This window comes from Ochlerotatus camptorhynchus, unplaced genomic scaffold (genome assembly GCF_037179485.1).
Source record: "Ochlerotatus camptorhynchus isolate MF236.1 unplaced genomic scaffold, CSIRO-AGI_Acam_v1.1 ptg000889l, whole genome shotgun sequence".
Taxonomy (NCBI): domain Eukaryota; kingdom Metazoa; phylum Arthropoda; class Insecta; order Diptera; family Culicidae; genus Ochlerotatus; species Ochlerotatus camptorhynchus.
The window spans coordinates 126716-149420 of NW_027041342.1; the positions used below are offsets into that span (position 1 = coordinate 126716).

Sequence of the window (22705 nt, forward strand, 5' to 3'; positions counted from 1 at the left end):
AGGAGTATCGTTTGTAACATTTGAAAAATAAAAAAATTACAATGTATCATATTCAGTTATTTATGTATAGTATAAATTCTGAGTAATTAGTGAACATAATAAAACACCCTTACATTATGAGATTATATTGAATAATACCGGCCTAGATTTGATGAAACATTATTTAAAAAAAATAATGCATTTTCATTTGAAATGCAAATTTTCTTGAAAATAAACCTTTGCGTCTCTGACGTGTTTTGCTGTTCTAAATGTTGTAGTTAATTTGGCTCTAGTTTTCTCAATTTTTACCATTTCAAACCAACCACCCTGAACATAATCGAGAAATTACCAGAGTTTCAGAGTTTTATAAGTCACACTTGTTGGTCACGTCGCGGTTCTGTATTTACACGGGGTCTGTCCGATGGTGAAACATTTTCATGATATTTTTTTTATTTCTAATATGAACCTTTTCGCTGTCAAATCATAACCGAATCGTATATATGTGACTTTGTGGATAATGCGCGACTTATTGCTATGTATACCGGAAATTATAGGTTTTCCAAATCGTCCAGGACATCAGTTGATTTGTTTTACTAGATCAACCAAGACTGCAATAATGTCTGTAGTATCGAAAAATGTCCAATTAGATTCAAAATGTCTATGTGGATCATGCATGATCTACTTCCAGTAATCCAGATGTTCAGGGTTCTTCAAATCGTCCTAGATTCAAAATGTATATGTGGATCATGCATGATCTACTTCCAGTAATCCAGATGTTCAGGGTTCTTCAAATCGTCCTGAACTCCAGGACGATTTGGAGAACCTAGAATATATGGTATACATGGCAATTACTCGCATATATACGATTCATTTATGATTTGACAACGAAAAATGCAATGTTCATATGGGAAATACTTAAATAAACATGAAAATGTCTCACATTGGACAGACCCCAGGGAATTTCCGTGTGAATCCGGTGTGACTTATGGAATTGAGATCATATCTCGATTATTTGCAGGGTGTTTGGTTTGAACCGGTAAAAAATTGAGAGCCCAATGAACAACAAAATAATCCGGGACGGAAAGGTTACAATGAATTCCACAATTTTTGTGACAGCACATCAGTCCCTTCGCAATTTTCGCGACATCATTTAATGTTTCCGCGATTTTCGCGACTGGAAGTTCAAATCCGCGACAAATCCGCGAAATTCGCGAAACCCGCGCCTGTTGTAACAGCCCTGCATTACACCACCGGCACCGCTGGGGTCGCAATTAAACGAGAGATTTTTTTTGTCTTTATTATAGAGATTTTTAGCCATATGGCTAGTTTATCTCTTAAGATAGTAAAAAAAAGAGAGAAAAACAAAATTGGGTTCTCGGAAGGAGATTACCAATCTTGGCTGTGGTACATTTATCTTGCTAGAATCAATAGGTGTAAAAAACCTGCAAAAGAGCCAACAAACTGGAAATACAAACAAGGAACACTCAGATATTGTTGTAAAGGTTCGCCTCCTTTAGTAAGGTGATGAGGGCGACTGCTGCCGGGAACTCGTCGCCTAATAGGTTCCGAATGCTGATTGACTCCAAGCCGAAGGTCCTCCAGCTCCGCGCAGTTCACGAGGATGTGCTCCACGGTGGCTGGCACTTCGCAGGTTTCGCAGGTCATCCGGAACGATGTTCCTCCGAAGTTGTGGGAGACTCTGCTGTGCCCAGTGCGCAGCCTTGACACCACTCGTGTTCTCTTAGGTTTGGTCAATCCTTCCAGGTTCCGGTGGTCGCCTTGATCTTCCGAAGGTGGTGTGTCCTGTTGTTCCTCCACTTGGTGTCCCAGGCTCTCCAAACCGTCCGCTTGATCCACTTTTTGACATCTTGGAGCGGTACATTGCCGGTGGACCTGGGTCCAGTGTGGCCTGCGCCGGCGAGGTGGTCGGCTGTTACGTTCCCTTGCATCCCGCAGTGACCGGGTACCCACATAAATACAGTGTACGGCGGCGCATGCTTTATCGTCCCTTGGATCCACGGATGCTTCGGTGTTTCTGTTGTTAGGGCCAATATCACGCTGTGTGAGTCAGTTACGACTAATATCGGCCGGTTAGCCGGTAACTTAACAGCGTGTAGAATGGCCGCTGCCTCAGCTGAGAACACGGAAGCGATCTGCTCACAAGCAGATCATCTCCGGAGACCCCCATTCCCACTCCGCTCCTGGAGAGAGAGCCTTCGGTGTACCTAGCTTCATAACCTTGGTAGTGCGCCCCGAGAGTTTCGACAACTGTCCGGCGTAAAGCTAGCCCGGCGTTGTCTCCTGCCCTGAAGCGGTCCTTGATTCGGCTGTAAATTTTGTTCTTGTGCGATTGCCAACTTTTGTCTCCGTGTCAGTGGACCCTGGCCACTGGAGGGAGATCTTCGTCGGCGGCCGTGCGGAGGAGTCGGTTCGCCTCGTCGAGGAGAACAATCCTGTTGTTTCCCGACATTTTAGCGAGAAAGACAGCGGCTTTGGTAGCTGCGGTGAAAACGAGCCGAAAAGGTAGGGTACCGGCTTCAACACATGCAGCGTCGGCCGGGGTAGACGGCAGGAGACCGGAAACTGTTCGACCGTAGCCGAAAAGATCGGTCGGGCAGAAAGTTCCGGACGAAGTGAAGGATGTGTCCTTTCAGTCCTCAATCAGCAAGCTTCTATCCATTCAAGAAAGTAGATCTAGAGATCCGCAACTTGCATATAATCAAAAATACGCCACTACCCCGAATGTCCTACTACCCCGAATGGCCATTACCCCGAAATCAAGTCAAATGGAAGAACAGCAAGGGATCAAAAGAGAAGTACATTTTTTAGAAGGAAATTTCGTTTTGGAATTTATACTGAATACAAATGATAATTTTTTATTGGAATTTAGAAGCACTTAATTTGCTAACATAATTATTATGTCTAGGTACATATAAGAGCATTTTTAAAATTGATTCATGTAAATCAGTGAAGCAAGAGTTCACTATGATTCGCGAACTTTTCCCTACGCATAGCGCATTATTGTGTGATTACTGTGCACTACTTCCAACACTATGTTCAACATACAGAACAAAAGTAAAATGGTTTCTCACTGATGGGTTATTCCAGTTTTCATCTATACCGATAATATTCAGAAGACCAAGGGAGCAAAATGCATGACGATGCTGCAACACTGCATGACTGTCCCGTTATTGAGAACCATGCTTGTTCACAGCATCGTCACGCGCTTTGCATCCTTAGTACTCTGACTGTTAATTATGTTTCGAACAGAGATACCGTGTCCAAAACAAGTCACAAAATTGAGTTTTGCAATCAGGTTGTAATGTGTATTAGTCCCACTAAGCATAATTTCCCAAGCAATACACTTCCGTCTCTAAAGGTTGAGGCAACTTGATTGTAACCGGAATAAATCACATAGGAGTTGCCTTTTGCGACAAGTGTGCTGCTAGGGTTACGTTTATTCAGGTAAATACATAAATGAGGGTAAGAGCTTCGCTAGTACATACGAGGAGGAGGGAATAAATGATCAAACTTATACCTAAGATGATGGATATTTCGTAGTCTGAATCGTGGTTAATGTGTGTGACTTAGCTTCTTTGGCTCATCCTGCATAGGGTCGCGGATGGTTTGATGGGTGTAGTCCTTCAAGGAATGAAGACTCCAAGGGTTCCGTGTATGGGGTACCGGCTCGATGAGTTTTAGAGAGTGCCCGCCGACGGAAACTAAACTCATCGGTTAGGGTTCCAATAAACGGTGGCAATCCCCCTAAATAGTACCGTAAGACGGGGTGACATTGAAACTAGGTGTCACATTGGGCCAAAATTTAAAAATGTTTATTGATGCAAATATCTTCAATATACAGAAAATGATGTCTAGTATATGTTTCTTGAGCTTCTGAGGTAAAGTGTAGATAACATTAACTAGTTGTTTTATTTAATTTGTGCTGTAAAGTAAAATGTCATAAATAGTAGTAGATTTTTTTAAATGTGTGCACACTCTTTTATGAAAATAGACGAAGGCTACAAGCGATCTTTAACCATACATACGAAGTACGTTGTGATCATAACAAGTGTTCTCCTAATGGCTACGATAAATTTATATATTTTATGATATGTTAAGATATTTTAATTAAATTTATGTGTTGGCCCAATGTCAGCCGCCATAAGGTTTTACATTGGTCTATTTTTTAATTAATTTTAGTAAAATGAGCTTTCAATTTCAATCAACCATTTCCATGACAGTCGTAAATATATCATTGATGATGATTCACATGCTTAACATTGTTTTCCTTGCTAAAATGTGAACGTTGTTAGGTAGGGAACAATTTTTTTGAATTTTTGGCCCAATGTCACCTCCACTTACGGTATCACTGAAACACTAACCAAACAAAATCTTAGATTATCCCATTTAGTTTAAGGGTAGTGTCAAAATGTTCCCCCGAAATTACATTTCAACACTATCCTGAAATGAAAGGGGATAACTTAAGGCTTCGTTGGATGTCTGGCTCAGAGATACTGATTTTTTTTTATTATCCTGAAATATTTTATTTGATGATGAAAATGTGTGTCAACCTGTTTGCCAATCGATTTAAATACATGCGATGTTTGTGTGACTTACACACCTACACACTTGCTAACGACTACGCCGGAGCTGTCGTCGTACGAAGCAATTAATTTTACTGATGTTACAATGAACAGCTAATATATAAAAAATCACCATTTTACCACATTCCATATAGTTGCAGAGAAAAATCAAGGCCTACTTCGTTCAAATTTACACAGAAATCAATTTTACCAAAGTTCCAGATCTTATGACGCACCATCTGGTGACTACTTAGAGCCATTGAACAGCTAGTGTATCTATAATTATCATTTTACTTCATTTCACATAGTTGCAGAGCAAAATCAAGGCCTGCTTTGATCAAATTTACGCAGCGATAAATTTTACGGATTTTCCGTATTTTCTGGACCACCTGGTGATAACTCGAAGCCAATGACCAGCGAATATATAAAATATCACTATTTTACTATATTCCATTTAGTTGCAGGGAACAAGCAAGGCCTGCTTTGATAAAATTTACACATAAATCAATTTTACGGATGTTCCGGATCTTCTCACGGACCATCTGGTGACTACTCAGAGCCATTGAACAGCTAATGTATCTAAAATCACCATTTAACTACACTCCACATAGTTCTATTCAATTTTTCATACTGCCGTACTCTAACGGAACTATCCACCTACACTCTTCTAAAGATCATTCTCTAGCTAATAAATCATCACACTAAAGCTTCATGTTAGCATTTCCAACCAACTCTGAAAATCGTTAACTTCGGCGTATGAAGTAACATAAAAAACACTTTGAATGTAACAACTCAAGGCGGGAGTAGCCGTCAACAATGCTGATGATGGTACAGCACGCAACAATCACCCTACTGCTTTCTCTCTGAGATGATCACGTTGGTCATGACGAGAGGAACAACACAATAGTTGGGTAAAGAAGAACTGCATTATAACACACCATCGACTGGAAATGCTCTCGCGACGTGGGGCTTTAGGTAGTGATGAAAACGTCGCTAGAACTATTCCACAGCCGCAGTCAGTTTATGAGCAACAAGAGGGACGCACATTTTTGCCTGTGGACTTGGAGACATACTTCAAGTCCCCGCGTACATCGTACGGGCTAGGCAAAAATGTGCGTCTATCTTGTAAACTGTCGCTTTAATGGCCCTTCGCTCATTTTCAACTTCTATTCAATTTTCATACTGCCGTACTCTAACGGAACTTCCACCTACACTCTTCTAAAGATCATTCTCTAGCTAATAAATCATCACACTAAAGCTTCATGTTAGCATTTCCAACCAAACTCTGAAAATCGTTAACTTCGCGTATGAAGTAACATAAAAAACACTTTGAATGTAACAACTCAAGGCGGGAGTAGCCGTCAACAATGCTGATGATGGTACAGCACGCAACAATCACCCTACTGCTTTCTCTCTGAGATGATCACGTTGGTCATGACGAGAGGAACAACACAATAGTTGGGTAAAGAAGAACTGCATTATAACACACCATCGACTGGAAATGCTCTCGCGACGTGGGCTTTAGGTAGTGATGAAAACGTCGCTAGAACTATTCCACAGCCGCAGTCAGTTTATGAGCAACAAGAGGGACGCACATTTTTGCCTGTGGACTTGGAGACATACTTCAAGTCCCCGCGTACATCGTACGGCTAGGCAAAAATGTGCGTCTATCTTGTAAACTGTCGCTTTAATGGCCCTTCGCTCATTTTCAACTTCTATTCAATTTTCATACTGCCGTACTCTAACGGAACTATCGACCTACACTCTTCTAAAGATCATTCTCTAGCTAATAAATCATCACACTAAAGCTTCATGTTAGCATTTCCAACCAACTCTGAAAATCGTTAACTTCGCGTATGAAGTAACATAAAAAACACTTTGAATGAAGCTAATATATAAAAAATCATAATTTTACTACACTATATACAGTTGCAATGAAAAATCAAGGCATACTTTGATGAAATTTACTTAGCAACCAATTTTACGGATGTTCCAGATCTTTCGGTGGGTCATCTGGTGACCATTTGGAGCCAATGACCAGCTAATATTTCAGAAATCACCATTTTACTGTATTCCATATAATTGTGGAGGAAAATCAAGGCCTACTTTGATCAAATTTACACAGCAATCAATTTTACGGATGTTCCGTATCTACCAGCGGACCATCTGGTGATAACTCGGAGCCATTGAACAGCTAACATATGAAAAATCACCATTTTACAACATTTCTCATTGTTGCAGAGAAAATCAAGGCCTACTTTGATCGAATTTATGTAGCACTAAATTTTACGGATGTTTCGGATCTTCCGGCGGATCATCTGGTGACCACTTGGAGCCATTGAAACGCTTATATATCTATAATCATTAATTTACTACATTTCATATAGTTGCAGAGAATAATCAAGGCCTACTTTGATCAAAAATACATAATAATCCAGATTAAGGTTGATTCAGGTCATCGGAAGGCCTTCCGGTGGACGCTCAGTATTTAGAACCAGGTTATTAGTTGATTTTGTTAAAATATTAATCAGCCCTACCATAGATGCCTGTTGCTGTGGATTTTCAGCACCACCTTGTTGTAGACGACTGGTACGTTTTCTCCCCCCGATGGCCTCTCGGAAACCCGGAATAAAACCGGAACCACTTGGCCTATCTGTTCCAATTTTTAGTAGACCAAAATTTCGAACATTTTTCTACTCACTGTGAAAATTTCAACCAATTTCATGGTTAAACAAAAAAGTTATACCTATGCAAACATTGCTATTCGTATACCTGTTCGTAAAAATAAAAACTGCACAAGCGCGTTAGGCCCTCCCCAGAAGTGAAGCAGGTGGTGTTCGTTTGAAACGCTAATAATTTTTCGGAGGTAACTCGGATTCACATCCGGTCTTCAGCCAAGATGTTCCCAATACTTCAAAGGTGCTACATTTTGTACACGAAGATATTTGATTTTGTAGGAAAAAAATATGTTACAAATGCTTTTTCTTGATTTTCACTGCGAGGGTCTTCAACAACTTCTTATTTTAGTAGTTTTAATTGAAAGTTCATTTAATTTTACATAACACATCAAAAAATTAGCGATGTCGGAGAAGCAGTTTTGGAGATACAATTTTTTTTAAATAACAAGTGGCACGCATACCGTATGCGTTTGTATATATCATCAGAACGTTAAACTTATTTTTAAAACACTACAAAGCAGACAATCACTCCCAGATGGTGTTGATTCCTATCACGATTTGTTTAAAAAAATAATTTGTCAAAATCCAAGTGAACAATGCTGGCTGCAGTGTTGCAAAAATTGTTCAGGAACGCAAATTTTGGCCACAGAACTAATGACTATTCTTAGTAACGGACATGTTGAATCAATACAATTCAAACAATGGCGTCAAGTAGAGAGATGCATTATGGGCTTAGTTGAAATGGACACACAGGAATTTATTGATACTTTTTAGAAAAAATATTCAATTTATTGCCGCATAACTTTATAACTGAGCAAACAGGCAAATTACATGAAACACGTCAAAAGCAATTTGAAAGCTACAGAATGCATCATAATCTGTGATTTTTCGGAGAATTATTCTTTCGTTGTGCAGGATGCAGTTCAAGGCTTTCATACTATTCACCCTTGTGCTATTTATTTTAAAGACGAAGAATCTAACGATTTGAAATTTACTAGTTTTATTGCAATTGCTGATTTCACTAAACATAATCATGTCGCAGTTCGTTTATTTCTTACGCATTGTCTAGCGTTCATAAAATGTAAATTGCCAAGCTTACAACAGATTTACTTTTTCTCAGATGGATCAGGAAGCCAATATAAAAATAAGATGACCGCTTTTAATTTATGCAACATGCAAAAAGATTTTGGCATTGCTGTCGAGTGGAATTTTTTCGCAACTTGTCATGGAAAGGGCCTTGTGATGCTTTGGGAGGAGTATTAAAACGAAACGCTGCGAAAGCGAGTTTGCAAGGCCACCATATAACAACGGCCCAAGAACTTTACTCATGGGCTATTTCTAAGCCAGATTCAAAAATACACTATCAGTTTTTTTCGGAATCCGATTACAATAAAATGGAAAGAAAATTGAAAAACCGTTATATACATGTGAACCAAATTTCGGGGACACAGTCATTCCATAGTTTTAAGTCTCAAAACGAAAAGTATATTATTGTCAAACGGTATTCATTTTCAACGGAAGAAAAATGTGTGAAATTGTAATTAAAGAAAATAAATGCTTCATGTTTTACTTATTTTTCTTCGACCTCGTCATTATTTGTAGCATTTAAGTACTTCTCCCAGAATTTTGATACAAAAATTAATAATGTCAAACTGGGCCTGTTTTAAAGCCACGAAGACTTCAATGAGGGAGGGGAGTCCAGCCACAGTATACGCTCGGTAAAAATATTTTAAAATTTTAGTAAAGTATACGAGGGGGGAGGTAGGATCTGCAATGTTTAAAAATTGGTCTACGTGGTTTATGGACAGCCTCCAGGCTGAACTGAATGTTGCACCCAGCATGTAAGTTACTCATAGATTTCATTAGTCACAGCTGCTGTGACTCGATGGAGACGCATTGTGAACTACCTTGCGTTTTCATCGTTTCCATGCACGTGTGGTGCATATATTGCGGAACAATAATTTTTTATTTAAAAAAAAATTTATCTCCAAAACTGCTTCTCCGACATCGCTAATTTTTTGATATGTTATGTAAAATTAAATGATCTTTCAATTAAAAATACTAAAATAAGAAGTTGTTGAAGACCCTCGCAGTAAAAATCAAGAAAAAGCATTTGTAACATATTTTTTTCCTACAAAATCAAATATCTCTGAGTGTTTCATATTTTTTCTTAAAACTACATTAAAACATCTTTCATTTGAAGGGTCAATCTACATATATATATGTATATATATATAAATATACATACATACATACATACATATATACATATATATTTATATATATTTTGTTTTCACACATTTTTATTGACGAATTTCCATGTCAAATTCCACATGATTTTCATGTGACCACACATAAACAGAATCCACCCAGAAGTACACATGAAATTTATGAGTCAAATGAATAATATGTGTGGTTACACATGGCTTTTATGTGTACACATATTAAATATGTGTCCGACACATAGATATCATTTGTTGATCACATTGCAAAAAATCATGTGTGGGACACATAAAAAAAACAATATTTGAAATTTTATCAGTGTATTTCTGCCGCCACTAGCTCGAGGTGAGGGCTGGCTAAACTCGCAGGACAAGAGTGTTTTAAAACCTTCAGTGAGCTTGAGGAGTTTCAGCAAGCCTGCCAATCACACACGTATAACCGTCTCAGCGCTGATCAGGCAAATGCAGCCGAAAACTATGAAAACGAACGCACGCACAAAACAGAGAGCAAACTTTAAACACCACCGTATCCGAAGGGGTTTGAAACTACACTCCAGTACAATCGGACAAAACCTGGAATTTTTAGTTAAATTTAAAAGTGTCCAAAGCGTTGATTTCAAACAAATATTGAGGAGGAATCCCACATTATTTTCGAAGCAGAAGTTCTGAGCAGAATTCCAGAATTATTCTTACATGAAGTCCTTAGAAATTGTGAGATGAATTTGAAGGGATTTCTGTGGAAAAGAATGCAAGTTCTAAATTAAATTCTTAGATAATTTTAGAATATTGCACAATTTAGGAAAAACGTGATTCTCATGAGATTTGTATGGGGATCGTGGGAAAAATGACAGATGAATTTTAAGAATTCGAGGAGAATTATGATGAGAAGTCAACAAAAAACAGAGTTCTAAGAGTGTTTCGGGGATAATATCAACCCTAGTGCGAAAGATTTATCACAGAGCTCCAACAAAATCGATGTAAAAAAATCTTTTGAATACTTCAAGGGGTTTCTAAATAAAATTTTGAAAGATTTCTGCTGTTTTGAATAGAGTTAAAAGAAAATTTTGAAAAGAATTTTCAAAGTCTCTGAATAGGTTCAAGGGAATACTAACAGAAAACCAATCAAATAAGGAATATCCAAAAGGATTCAGCGGTAATTATAACGCGGAGTGTATTTTGGTTCATTTCAGTAGAATTTTTTGACAATTCAGAGCAAAATTCCAAGTTAATTCTGGAATTCATACCATGAGAATTTTGTTTTTTTTTTCTTGAATATTGAGAATTTGATTTCGAATTGAAAACAAAAAAATAAAACCCCGGAAAATAATAGTTCAGATTCGGTTTCAATAAATATTTGTTTAAAGTACAGCATCTTCAATATTTTCTTTTAAGCCTCATGAGTGCATGAATCTGAAATTGAAACGATAAAAATCAATTTGAAATATTGCTGAGTGATTAAATTCTAAAGAAAAGAATGCAGCAAATATAGCAAGACATTCATTTGGTAAAGAATCGATAAACCATTAATATCCTGAAATTCTGGTGTAAAAATTTGTTTCTACGGTACGGTCAGGTATGGCAAATCATTAACATTCATTACGTGCATTCATGTAAATTCATGTGCATGTTCCATCAACAGAATTCCGTAAAATGATGTATGAAGCATTTGTAGATTTCGATATAAGCTAAAACGCTGGCCAGACTGAGCAGTTATAACATGTTATAACGGTTGTCAAATAATTGCAACACAGAAACCACCATCAAGATAGCGCTATAACATGTTATAACTCTGTACTCTGATCGTACTATAAAACTTAAATCTGTACCTCTTATGCATGCTGAACCAGAGCGAACAGAACCCACCATTGTTTTTCAGTGAATGTAATTTACATTCACTGAAAAATAATAACAAGTTCTACAGATTAACAGATTTGAGTTTTTCGCTTATTTATTTACAAAAGCTTCATACATCATTTTACAGAATTCTGTTGATGGAAAAAGTTGGAGGTTAATGAATGTAATGAACGCACGAATTGAATGTAAATGATTTGCCATGCTTGGGTATGGTCAATTTATTTTTCCCGGTTCTCTCGTCGAATACCCGGGTTTTCCCGGTACTTTTTCAAATTCCCGAATATATCCCGGTATTCCCGGTTCGATGGCCAACCTGATTAAGGAAGAATGAAACATTTCATACGGCTTTTGAATACTCAGTTTATTTGTTTGTTTATTTGTATATTGAAAAATTCAACTGACAATTATTGTCTAAATGAATAAAACTTAAACTAAATAGTTACGGTCAACGGTACGGAAAAGGCCAAGTAAACGATGACGAAACACGTCAGCTGATTGAAGTCATTTAATTTTCATTTTCATTTTCAAGCACAGAAGGGGGTCATAGGGCCAAGTCACCAGCGAAAAATCGCTGTCCATACTGCACCAGGGTAGAGGTATAGATTTGGCATCACAGAATAATAACCACAGGGGTCAAATGAATCCTGTTTACGATACCGGATAGTAAGGAAAGCTGTTGAACATAGGGGATAGTCAGAGTAACAGCAATAATAGTGAAAGTTAGGAAAATAAGCAGGTAGAGATGGTTGATTTGCAATGGCTATCGACTCTGTTATATGGCCTACCGTATCAGATTCAAATTTAATGTCGTTTAATATTAGCTTATTACTTTTATCTTTATTCTAAGCAATCTCCTTTCATACTTGTTTGTTTTAAAGTGAACTGGATGAAATGATTGTTTTATCAAAATTATGTTAAAGTTAACTACTATTCATATTTGCTAATTAATACCTAAATGTAATTTTTAATTTTATGAAGATAAGTTGCTCAGAATAGCAGCCTGTAATTCCGTACCAGAATCCACCTCCAATTTAATGTCTTTTGTGGATTCGTAGTAGCAAAGATGTGCTAAAAGCTAAATAGTTTCCTAAAAATACTACCTAAATCGTTCACAATCAGAGCCGGGCCACTGATGAAAACCAAAACTACAACCCTGAAAAAACGAATCGATATTTTCGAAGGCGAACACAACCTGTTCTTGCTAGTGATTCTGTCCAATTGTTAGGTATCCAAATTATAGTCATTCGTAAATTTATTATTGAATATATGGATGAATTATCTATTATTGAATAACTATTATTTACGATAATTACATGAAAGAAATAACATATAAACTACAAACAAAACGTGACTACTAAAATCTCAAAAAGATATTCTCACAAGTATATTTCACGCAACCAGGAATCTCAAAACCATTAGACGTTATAATGATACTCTGCACATGTTAGACACAAGAAAAGGCCAAAAAGCAAGCGTCCGACACACAAAACCCGCCAAATCCACTGGCAGTCACAATCAACGATTCTACGAATCGCGAGCGCTCACGAATCATAAAACCGCTGACTGCGACACTCTGAAAGCGAAAATGACAGGCTCTATGCGTCAAACACCCGCCCTCCAATCTCCTCCCGCATCCAACAACACAAACCCCCATTACAACATCTAACGAATTCAAAACTCCGAAAATCACTCATCTATAGAAAGTGAGTGGAAGCAACCCTGCATGCAACTATTATTCATGATACGCTTTGTCTGTCTATCTTTCTATTAGGCCTGTGGACATGTGTTAGCTTCGAAACTTCTAACCAAACTAGGAAAATTTTGAAATCACAAAAAAAAAATTCAAAGGTAATTACAAGCAAAATACATATTGATTATTTTACGCAAAACCGAGCAAGTAATATTAAATCTCTTGTATTGTATGCTAATGCTAATTGACTGTAACAAAAATAATATGCTTAAATAAAATAAAATATTAATAAAATGATATGCAAAATTTACTAGAAGGTCATTACTTTATTGGTGAGAAGTTTCTAATAAGGGAACATGCATAAATGACGTACCATTTGAGGGAGGTGGGGGTTTCAGAATTTGTGACCGGCCATGTATTGGATATAGCCAAATACGCTACGAAGGGGGGAGGAGGGGTCTACAATTGATCAAAAATATGCTACGTCATTTATGGATGCTCCCTAAGCCCTCCCAGTTCCTCTGTATACAGAACAAATCTGATACTATAATCAGAATTGCTCAGTCTGCATGAAGCAGCCGATTGCATCAAGGAAGTTCTATTAACAACCAAGAATTAATCGTTTGAGGTATACTGAAGCATTAAGAAGGTGATATGGGAAATCATCATCGTTGCAAATATAAAGAAATTAAACATAACCCTTTGCTTCAGTACCGTCAACCTCCATGTCCATGGGGAGGGCGAAACACGTCAGCTGATTGAAGTCGAACATATAAAAGAAGTTGTTGAATTGCCGGCTGATTGCTCGAATTGGCTCGTGTTGTGTATAATTTCGGCGCCGTGGTTCCAAAAACAGAAAGTCACGTTGACGAAGAGGCCTCTCAGGGGCATACATATTTAGCTGAGCCAGCAGTGTTGGACAGTCAATGTCACCCGTAAGCAGCTTTCCAGCGAACATAGCTTGAGCGACCGTCCGTCTCACCTCTAATGGTTCGATTCCCAGGAGACGGCAACGCTCCTCGTACGGTGGCAAGTTTGTTGGGTCACGCCAGTTGAGGAAACGAAGAGCATATCTCACAAACTTGCGTTGAACGGATTGAATTCTAGTGATCCAGCTAGCATGGAAAGGGCACCAAACAACTAAACTTGACTCCAATAAGGATCGCACAAGCGAGCAGTAGAGTGACCTGAGGTATAGCGGGTCACGGAACTCGTTGGCAATTTTGAAAATAAAACCCAATTATCGATAAGCTCCGGAGATGATGTCATTTTAGTGGATTCTGAAAGTGAGTCTGCAGTCCAAGGTAACGGCGAGATCCTTTATGTGCTCTACACGAGCAAGACAGCGTCCATAGAGAACATAGTCAAACATGGTTAGTTCGATTTTTCGGTGATAGGAAATAATGTACACAGTGTTCACAGACTCGTATAGGTCACGCCCAAGGGTTGTTGATTTTGATTTAGTTTATGATTTTTTTAATGCAATTGTTCCTGAATTTCACAGCAGACTGAATAACATAAATTGATAAAACCTTTTAAAAGATGAAAACGACATGGACAAGGCTGTTGACATATTTTATACTAACTTATACAATATCATGTAAGTATTCGTTCCTAAAAAACTAAAGAGAATAGTGAACAGCACCAAATATTCTGTGCGGTATACACAAGAAATCCAAAATATTAAAAACAGGAAGCAAAAAGCGCCCAAGTCGTATAAACAGTTAAAAACTTCACAAAATTTAGAGAAATACGTTGATATTTGCAGAGCATTCGAGGCAGATATATCGTCAGCATATGATAATTACAATTCAAGAGTAGAGAACAATATAATTTTTTTTTGCACCTTCACGTGACCTTGACACCTTCAAGTGACTAAAATGCTTCACTTTGAAGTTAGTTTCCTAGCTGATTTTTAAATTTTATAGGGTATATGCTTCAACTATGCTCAGACGCTTCCACTATGTCGCACCACAAAAATACGTATGAGTATGTCACAATAGAAGCACGCCACAGTGGAAATCCCGAGCCATAGTTCAAACACTTATCCCAAATCAAAATGAAGCACGTATAAGATTAGTTACAATACCATGTACAAAAATGGTGTTTAACATTGTTCTCTGAGTAATACCTCATTGAAAACAACAATGAAAGCTTGTCACGCAAGTAGAAGGAGCACTGTTGGACACTTTCTTAAATATTTCAATAGTATATTTCCCTTGCAAACCCAAATAAATCTATCTGCGTAAAAAAAATAAGAGTGATTTGCGGCAAAACCCGCCAGTATCGCACACAACGTCAGTGCCTATACGTAAGCGTACTACAACGTGGCTCTCAAACAAAGGAATAACAAGTGTGATACTATCACTGCTGGACTAGATCTTTGGTTTTCTCATGCAATGGTTCATCGGAGAGGGGAAGCTTAGTCCATGGCGCCATTCTATCGCGGCATGAGCCAGAAATGCTGGCAATAAACCTACCGTCTCCAACACTCCACTATAGAGCATGAAATTAAGCCCGCCGACCAACAACAAGGTGCAAAAACTAGCCAAGGGGAGGGCGAGCAATATAAAATCTGATCCCAAACGTTCTTTAACTTCGCGAACGAAAAAATGAAGTCATGTACATTCCCATCACGCATGAAGTTTGAAGAGTTTGATACCACTGATAGTGAAGATATCTGTAACCAATTTGCTTGCTTTTTCCAAAACATATATAAGAAATCCAGTAATGCTCTCGATTTGAACTATTTTTCTTACCTACATGAAAGGGGAAAATGACGTATCAGTTAATTAAAAGTTATCACTGTTCAAGAAATTTTTATGACTTGAAAGTCTCGATGCCAACAATGCCAGTTGCTGTAAAGGCTAGTTGCCTCCTTAAGCGGACCCCCTGCATTCTAACTCTTTTGTTTATAATGAGAGATCCTTCAAATCCTTCTCTCTCTCATTATACAGGTATTCCACTAAGACGCCCACATTCATCAGGATTCTTTTGTTTATTTAATTAATGTTATTAGGCTGTCTAAATTTTCTTAGTTAAGTTCGTTTGATGATTATGATATCTCATTAGCATAATTTAATAAATAATTGAAATCTCTAATCTACCTAATCAATGCTTTATTAAGTACCTGTACTTGTGCATGTAATCTAAAATTTAACGTGTTTCAAGTTGTTTTTGACTTTGACCTATATTTATTATATCAGGCATAACATTTGATAACGGCACAAAAGCATTTGTAAACAAACTTTCTAAGGCCCTTTACACGTGAACCAAAGTACCCCCACGCAAACCAATACCACTTTCGGAAAGTTGATAGTTGCTCCTATCCGATTATGTTTTTGGTTTGCGTGGGCGTACTTTGGTTCGCGTGTAAAGGGCCTTAGAAAGTTTGTTTACAAATGATTTGTGCCGTTATCAAATGTTATGCTTGATATATTAGTTCGTCCGAGGTGACATCTTCAAGTGACTAAAATGCAAAATTTTATGTGTTAGCTGAGTCTCGGCAATTGTTTTACCGAATCTCAGCTAAATTAATTGCAGAACTACTCAGCTGTTGGAATCTCGGCGAAAAAATTTAAGTGTGTACACACAGAGAAATGATTTTTAAATTCAAATGGATATATTTTTGGCTCAGGGCCTAATATATTTTTGGTATTGATTCAAATATATTATTCGGTTAGTTAAAAGTAAATATTTTTGAATCAACAAACCGGTTGTAGAGTCAATAATCTGTTTGTTGATTCAAAAATATGTTTCGTTGAAATAGTGATACAATATGTTTGAATCAATAACAAAATACATTAGGCCCTGAAACAAAAATCCATTTTTCTGCATGTCGTAGATTCAACGGTAATAAGCGTGGTTATATTAAAAATAAGTGTTTTCAGAAAAATAGTATTCCAAACTATGGTCCTTGTTTCAGTCAATCCACGTTACGGGGCAACTTTAGATTGGTTTTCCATGAGCCGCCTTTAGAAAATAAGCACCAATCATGTTAGGCAGTCAGCGGCGTCGATGGTGTAGTGGTAAGCGTGATTACCTCTCACCACAGCAGGCCTGGGTTCAATCCCGCCGCCGGGATGTTCTAAGGCATAACATCTCTGATCACGCCTTCCTTCGGGGCCGTTCGCGGAAGTAAAGCCGTTGGTCCCCGGTTCATGAGTTGATGGGTCGATAGGTAGGGTCCAGGTGTGGAAGCTGCCTTCCTAGCGTCGGTAGCATTGGAGCTCAGCACGGAAAACAAAATCAAGAAAAAAAATGTTAGGCAGTCAAAATGTACGAAGTAACAATCACATACCCAACATTTTAAACTATACATTGGACAATTTTTGACCTGATTATTTTGAATAAATGTAAGTAAATTTCGATGGGTATTTTGTATCACATACAATAATAGAAGAGCAATAGTTTGTATCGAGTAACTCGATTTGTTTACATTTGAACTTTTTAAAAGTTACGCGAAAAATCTCCTTATAATTCACCTGGAACTGTATATCTGGCATCCTTCTTGCATTCCCTTGACGTATATTATGATGATCCATGGATTAACAGTTACTGTCAAATCCACGCTAACGCAAAACATACATTATTCTCGCGTAACTTCTAATAGACCAAGATTCTCTTCATTTAACCCTTTATTTCGGTAAAAACTCGGCTCCAAAGACATGTTCAACTGTTATCATCCAATACGCTTAATAATAGTTTCTTCAAACTGTGTAGAAATTTAGCCCGAAAATTTATGCAGCCAAGTTATTGACGAATGAGAGAATCGATAGGACGATAATTGAGCGTGGCCCTTCACTTTCAGACTGCTGCGATATATTTTAAATTTATAAACAAAACACTGTATCACTGATGACTTTCTCTTAACGAATATGTTGTTGAGTTTGGTTTGGTCGTTTTTCAATAGAAATTTTAATGCGTATTTACGCGAAGTTTTGCTGCTACACTGCAAGTTTACCGGTAAAATAAAACATGATCATTTATTAGGTTTATTAGTGATTTGTGAAAAATAACGCTTTATTTTGTACTCACATTTCAATACTTTAGATAGGTATATTTCTTTCTTCCAACAGCAGAGAAATTGTTTCGATTATGATAATTCATTGGTTCGAAAATAATTACGTCTCCGTTAAATCAAGATTGTTATTTATTAGTCTAACGTAATCCTGGTAGGTATACCCTTTTTTCAGAACAAGGAAAAGCTATACCTAATACATAGACGGTCGCAACTTTTGACAAACCCCCCATCTACCCCTCAAAGGCTACGTCATTAATGCATGTCCCTGATATCCCTTTATTATAAAGGCGGGGTTGAGAAAAAATCGACACCTCAATTTTTGTTTAATAAATTTTACCTAAACACGATTTTTTTAATTGACCTCATTAATACATAATTATTATTGCATGACTAACTGAGCTACATAAAATATTAGGAATTTGTCATGTTATCGTATCTATACAGATAAGATTCGATTATGGATAATCAAAGGAGAAGGACTTACCGATATATCCGAGATTGTCTGAATATTTACTGTCCACAAATCTTTTATCTGAAAGCACCCGTGTATTGAAGTGGTCGAGACACTTTGGTATTGTTCTCTCGATTCTGAATTTTTGATTTTTATTCTGTTGTGCAGCCGGTGACTGACAAAATGGCCGTCACTAGTCCTTAGCTAGTTTTGTCTGCTTCTAATCTGTGCTCAATCAGCCAGCTGTTCTATACAAAGGACTTCACAAACTATTTCTCTTAACAAAGCTTTGAAACTAGAGAAATGTTTTGACCAAGTTAACACAATTGAATAGATTAATAGGTAGATCACTGTTAAATCAAAATTTTGTTGCTGAATGCATTCAAAAAGCCAGTCACAAAATTTTTATGTTATTGACTGACAGGGAATGGAATGATAAAAAAGTACTAAAGATGTGTAGCTAAACTCCTTAATTCGAACCAAATGTCAGATATTTAACAAAATTTAATACAAGATAGTGACAAAAGATGAGAATATAAAGCCAGCACGGCTGATTTCAGCAACAGGTGTCGCTAGAAGTGAACAGGGCTGCTCAACACTAGAAATACTCGAGAGATTGGCGTCTTGCAGTGAAACTTTTCCAAGCTTTCGCCGCCTACATTTCGAAGTGAGAACTACTAGAAGGAGGATAGTTTCCAAATTCTCCAAGTAAAACAGACGATTTTTAGGGCAAATCGGTCCATAAAGAAAAACTAATAATAATTTCCCGTGGAAACTTTTGCTTGAATCGTGTAAGAAAACGTGTTTGAAAACTAATTGTTATTATTTCGGCATGGATCGGAGATGTTTTCATGGCAAATTATGCATAACAAGTTTGCACCCACAGGGAGAGGTTACCTCCTGCCCGAATAAACATGTATTATAAAGCTATTATACCATTTATCATTTTATGATTATTCAAGTAAATAATATGATGATACATGTTATCTTGCAGTAACTGTAAACCTAAGATAAAATGGATCATATCGATGATAAATGTTATGATAAAACAAGATGTTACCATTACCTTAATAGGTCGTTAAGTATAGTTACCATTCAAAAAACCACTTTTTTTCGAACAAAATGTTCGCGAAAGTATTCAGGAAACAATCGTTGTATAATCTTATTTTCTTCTGTTATATTATAACATATATCGTTCCATACTGGTAAAATTATAAGAAATGTGTATGTACCGTGGCTATATCCGTTATTACTATTGAATAATAATATATAATAACAAAACTATAACGGGTATAATTTTGGGACAGTAATATTATAAGGAATTTATAATCATGACGATACCCGTTATAATTATCGGAAAGTAATCAATAATAATTATAACAATCTTTCAACCCAAATAAAATAAAAAAAATAACATTATTGAAATTGATTTTAGCTTTATTTTCTGCTTTTTGTGCGGTTTTTTATGATAAACATAGAAAAAAAATATATAACAAAAACAAGTTAAAAAACCATCGAGATTCTCGTTAAAAAAAAACCAAGTAAGATGAGTAAAATTAAATTAAATGCAGATTAATTTCTGCACACTTTCTTCAAATTGGAGATCTTTTGCGCGATAAAGCGTTTGATGGTTCTTTCGTCCGAGGCCGTTCGATTTGTAGCGGCATTCTCAGGGCCTACCCGAATAGCGGTTCTTTCAGCAACTTTATCTGTGGATAAACATTAAAAAATTATATTAGTCTGATGATCCATTCAAGCAATTCTTTCTTAACACATGCGTACCCAACCTTTTCAGCTTCGTCATTTATAGACCGACTTCGATTAAACAGCATCCAATCGAATGGAAATCATCTCTTGTTACCTCTAATTTATATTGATTTAGCTTATTTTTCCTTATTTAATTGTTTTTTAATTCTTGGTTTCAAATCGATTAAAAAAACAACAAACAAGAATGAAGCATAACAATCACAAAATCTAAAACAAGAGACAATTCCCGATCGATTGGAAGTTTTTTTTATCAAAGTTGGTCTAATAATGACGAAATTAGAGCCAAGATTGATTCTTTAGGCGGAAAAGGTTTGGCACGTATGGGTTACTTAATAAATATCGGTACAGTTGAAAACCGGAAAAATATACTAGTGACAGTTGATTTTATTCTCCATTTATATGTACTTATACACAATGTCAGGAATAGTGCGCTATAATCGTGCAATACTTCCGACACTATTTATAACGTACAGAAAAAGAGTAAAATCGAAAGTTTTATCGATCTGTTTGCTGAACATAGCTTGGAAAGTATTTACATGGCCGTGGGGATGCAAAGAGAAAGTCGACAAATATAATCTGTCAATATTACTTAGGACCTAACGCAATGTTCAACTTGAATTAGTTGAAGTGAATAAATAATTTTGTTTTATATTCCAATCGGACCCACGACTATAATTCTAGATAGAGCTATAATTAAGGCGTATCAACCTTTCTAAACAATGACTTCTCTCGTTGATTTATAGGAACTTAAGACACGGCCATACAAACCAACATATCCATCGGATAGGGGAACTCTTCCCATACTCGTTGGTGATGTTGATTTTCCAGCAACAACCATGACTTTCGAGAAATAATCGAGAGCTGTTACGCCCTAATTCCAGCTCTATCTAAAATTATATGCATTAACCCTAATTATAATTTTCAAACCTTATAAAAAAATAAAAAGGTGAATCACTAACCTTATCCTTTATGTCCTGTCGATTCAGCTCGGTGGCAGTATTAACCTCCAAATTCTGCCTCCGTTTTGGGCGTTTCGAAGGTGGGTTTTCTATAAATGAAAAAAACATTTTCAGTCTGTTTCTGCAGGCAAAACGCGCAAAAATCGTGGCCAAAGGAATTCCAATGGCGACTGTTTCATCGTTTTGTTTTACGATGAAACAGACTATATTGATTAAAAATATTAAATTATTGCTTACCTCGCTGCGGTTGCTTGGCTCTGAGTTGTGTTCCTCGCTTCGGATGAGGTTTTTGGTTCATCTTTGAATTTTTTTCTGAACGCCGACGACGATGGAAACGCGACTTTTCACTTCACGCGTCGAAAAAATAAGACCGTGTCGTCAGCCGTGATGCCAAATTTCTTTGATGTGTTACTAACACACTGAAACATTTGTACACAAAATTGTGTAATAGTGTATGTGACATGCACTTCAACCATAACCGTTATACTCCATGTACAGTGGGATGATACTCATGTAAGGTAGTAGTTGTAACAGAATTCAAGGCAATCAAAGGGAGGATTATAAAATCAGGCGTAACATTTGATAACGGCACAAAAGCTTTTGTAAACAAAAGTTGTAAGGCCTTTAACACGCGAACCCAAGTACGCACACGTAAACCAACAACATCATCGGATGGGGAAAATTTTCCTCTTTCCTATAGTTGTATTGGTTTGCGTGGGCGTAGTTCGGTTCGCATGTGAAGGGCCTTACAACTTTTGTTTACAAAAGTTTTTGTGCCGTTTTCAAATGTTACCGCTGAAATGCAGATGTATAGTGATAATATTTTAGAAAAGTGTACACACACTAGAAAAAAAAAGATAACATATGTAATTCAACATATTTTGCGGAATGAATTATATACGTTATCTTTTCTGCTGGCATTTATGTATTTGACTTTAATAATGCCAATACAATTATTATTGTCATTCAATTGTGCACCAGTATTATCCTCGGATTAAAACCCGATCAGAAATGTCGAGCTGTTTTGTTATCGACGTCGATTTTAAATAATACAATCTTCAGCAAACATTTGACCGATTCTTCAATCAGAGCCAGTATTAACCCGAGTTGGAGCTAGCCGTCATATATAAACGAAAAAATAAATTTGTCATATCATATGGTACATAAATCTTGAGAAAAACTACATAATACTATATATTTCATATTCAGGGAATCATTACCATATCTAGAATGCTCCGTTTATTGTTATATATGGTTGAAATATTTTTTGGCCATACCATCCCATTATTCACGGATTGTTTATCTTATGGTAATTATAACAGGAATGAATAATTAATAATACACACAAAAAATAATCATTGCTAAAATTAAAAAATCCGTTGGTAGAATTAAAAGTTTGCGTTGGTTCTTTTTGGTAGAAAGCGGTAAGCTTTCAACACGAAAATCAGCCAACCGTCAAATCAAAAGTTGCCTGCTCACTGCTTTTAAAAGTTGAAACT

General features: G+C 36.8%; 1 protein-coding gene across 2 annotated transcripts in view; it reads right to left on the minus strand.

The window, feature by feature from the left end:
* The window catches only part of faf (ubiquitin carboxyl-terminal hydrolase-like faf), a 138461-nt gene extending 119565 nt beyond the window's left edge, over positions 1–18896 (minus strand). For both annotated transcript variants that reach the window (XM_065238690.1, XM_065238691.1), the window contains exon 1: positions 18514–18896. The gene's annotated coding sequence lies outside the window, so the exon portion shown is untranslated. The remainder of the gene's footprint in view (positions 1–18513) is intronic.
* Between the last annotated feature and the right edge of the window lie 3809 nt (positions 18897–22705).